The sequence below is a fragment of the Monopterus albus genome, unplaced genomic scaffold (genome assembly GCF_001952655.1).
Source record: "Monopterus albus unplaced genomic scaffold, M_albus_1.0 scaffold232.1, whole genome shotgun sequence".
Lineage (NCBI taxonomy): Eukaryota > Metazoa > Chordata > Actinopteri > Synbranchiformes > Synbranchidae > Monopterus > Monopterus albus.
The window spans coordinates 230,247-233,684 of NW_018128112.1; the positions used below are offsets into that span (position 1 = coordinate 230,247).

General features: G+C 45.2%; 1 protein-coding gene across 3 annotated transcripts in view; it reads right to left on the reverse strand.

Annotated features, from left to right (window-relative positions):
- kirrel3l (kirre like nephrin family adhesion molecule 3, like) overlaps positions 1-3,438 on the reverse strand; it is a 35,676-nt gene that overhangs the window by 11,937 nt on the left and 20,301 nt on the right. The gene's annotated exons all lie outside the window — the stretch shown is intronic.

The window sequence follows — 3,438 nt, forward strand, 5'->3', positions numbered from 1 at the left end:
CTCTTTCCCAAGACCATATGGTTATGTGCTTGCTGACATGAAGCAAACACACTTCTGGGAAGAAAAATCTGCCACTCTTTCAGTGTGCTTTCTGTAAAAATGGATGTTAAACAATCAAAACTCCATTAAAGTTCCCGGGGGACCCATCCGTTTGAGCCTGCTGAAAGTCAGCGAAGACACCTGCTGCCGTTCCGCTGCTGTGTTTAAGTACGGCACACAGTCTCACTGGATTGGCTGGCCTGCCTTCACACACATACAGAAGCACAGCGTGAATACGAAACCAAAGTTTCAACTGTGTGTGCCACTATGCTAAAGAATCAGTACTACAAACCCTGCTGGCAAGGGAAGATGACAACACTCCCGAGGTACCTAATCCATAGGGGGAAGGTAGGAGGGAAGGGAGAGAGGCAGTTGGTTGGTTATCTAAGTGGGGTGTCTGTGTGAGTTGGGAATAGGACTTTAAAAAACCCTTCCCTCATTCTCCTTCCATCTTTCTTTGTCACTCAGTAGTGAATGGAAGGGAAGGGGGACAGAGGAAGATAAAGGGGGCTCTATTCAGGCAGCGCTAAGCCCCCCTGAACTGCTTCTCTGGGTGTGAGCGCTTAAACAGACAGGGTTGCCCCCCCCCACACACAGACACACACTGAATAAGATGCTGAAAGGAGGGCAACATACGGCGGCCAGAGATCCGCTATTGTCCCCTTGTCCCTCTCTTTTAATAGGCCTCTTCATTTCCAATCAATCCTCCTAAATGCAAGTTTAATAGCTTTTCAATAGCAGCTTTTCCCCCGAGAGGGTAACTGGGATTTTCTCTTACTCCCTGGCCCCTTTTCTCCTTCCCCGTCTCTTTCCCCTCTTTTCTCATTCCATTCTCTAGTTTTTCTCTTTTCCTGAAAGGGGGGATTCCAAGGTTGTTGGCAGTGTTTTTTCCGCACTCAATTATCCACTTCATCTCAGAGCACACCATGGACTGAACCCTGCCCCTTACCTCCCCCTCTCCCTTTGCACCCCTCTGCCTCTGTCACCCACCAGCACAATTACAGTGAGCTCATCAGGAACACGAGTTCTCCACAGCTCAGATCGCTGTGGTTCTCAACAACTACCTCAAAACCCATTTTCACATGGGTCCTTTCTGTCTTACCCTCCATCTGGGCCAAAAGAGGTGTTAATAGATGGCTGAACAGCAAAAAAAAAAAAAACAAAAAGATCAGGGAACAATGCATGTTAGCTCATCGATAATGACTCATTTTACCAAAGTGTTTGAAAAGCCCATTGAGCTGTGGGTGCAAACAGGTAGACTGTTATGTGTGTCATGCACTGTGGATCAAGAGAGGCCAATTTGAGAGCATCACAGAGAAGTGAAACATCTTCTGGCTCAGGCTATTCTGCATTTAGCAATGGCTGGCATTTTCCCATCATGCTTTCAAATATGCTGTTTTTACAGTCTGCCTGTCTGTCCTTTACATTCTGCCTTCATGAGCTATTGGGTTTTTTTCATATGCCTCCCCTTGCAGAGCGAGTTGGGGATTTTCCTTTGTACTTGCAACAGTACAAACATTGATTGCAATTATGTATCTTGCCCCGAGTATCTAAATGTTTACAGTGAGTAATAACTTGCTGCATTGGTTGCTTAGATGGATTACATGCATGGAATTGCTTCTTTTTGCTTCACCCACCTAAAATTTCTCATGCTCACATATGGCAGTTAATGCCACACGCATACACCCATGCATATGCAGCCGTGCCAGTATAGAGTAAATAGTATGTGCCATGGAATGTCTTCACACCGTGAGAGTGAATTATTGCTCTCCAGATCCCTTATTGAAAATGCTCAACAGAACATCTCAACTGGCTAATGACTCATGCCAGATTCCTTTAATTCCTCCTTGCTAAATTAGACAATTCTTTGACGGTGTATTAGCAGCTTAATTACATGAATACATTTCTAATGGGGAGAGAGGGAGGGATAGAGCCAGATAAAGAAATAGCGGAGGAGAGGCAGTCAGAAGAAGTCGGGAGCTGTGGGTGTGAACAGGCTTGTTCTTGGTGTACTACAGTGCCACATCCACACACACAAGTATACAAACATACACTATAGCCTTCAGATTTTTGCCAGACTCAAAATGAGGAGTTTGTCTATTGGCTGTAAATTAATGATATTTCAAAAGAAAAATTTTCCAACATTTTTGCAGTTGATGTGGGTTTAGTCACCATTTTGTCTTGAATATTATGTGAGTAAATATGTGCTGTGTTTATTAGCTGGACCACATGCAGTGTGCTTAATGTTACTTACTTACTTAGTGTTACTTAACACAGTTAAAATCTTGATCTACAAGTCCTTATCATAAAAATGCAACTCAGCTCCTTCCTGTGTGTGTGTGTGTGTGTGTGTGTGTGTGTGTGTGTGTGTGTGCTGTGTACTATGTACTTGCTACATAGTGAGGACATTACAAGTATGGGAGTGTGTGTGTGTATGCTTTTCCATTTCCCAGTAACATGGACAAAGCACATTTGGCCTGATACATTTTAATCCGGATTTCTTAAAATGGAATATCATTTCACACCGCTCGATGCACATAGGGCTGTATGTGTATGTGTGCATTTCTGCCTGCCTATATGAGCTCAGTGTGTGTGTGTGTGTGTTAAGTCTGTCTGAAAATGTGCTATGTACAGTATGTTTATGTCTGATTGTGTAAGTGAGCACAGGGCTGGGCGGTGTTAACAGGGAAAGCAACTTGTCAGGCACTGGAGGGCACATTTAACAGTTCCTTTGACACAGTGACTTTGATGCTTCTGTCACATGGTCGGAGTTAAGTGCAAAAAGCCTCTCCAGCTTGGATGCAGCCTGTTAAAGAGCTTTGCGTCGACCCTTAGTGCTCTCTCTTCTTCATCTTAACTGATAGGGATACATTCACGTCAGGAAGGATCAGGAAGCGACAGATGGACAGATATCAGCCATGATCCATCCACCACTGGACATATGCCTCGGTAGAATTAGACTGAACCATTCACATTGTGTGTGAATGATGCTAAACATTGAGGAAGATAATGGCACTGCAGATGAAATGTGGCTCTAATACACAATGTGTTAACTACCAATTCACCACAATCATAAACTGTTACGCCATTTTAGTAATCTGACAAAAAACACCCCTCCTTGAACCGCCACCTTATTGTGGTGGAGGGGTTTGAGTACCTGAGTGATCCTAGGAGCTATGTTGTCGGGGGCTATATGTCCCTGGTAGGGTCTCCCAAGGCAAACAGGTCCTGGGTGATGGGTCAGACTAAGAGCGATTCAAAAGCCCTTTATGAATAGATTTAGATCAAGGACTGTGACGTCGCCCGGCATGGCGCAGCCGGGGCCTCACCCTGGAGCCAGGCCCGGGGTTGGGGCTCGAATGCGAGCGCCTAGTGGACGGGGCCTCCCCCATGGTGGCC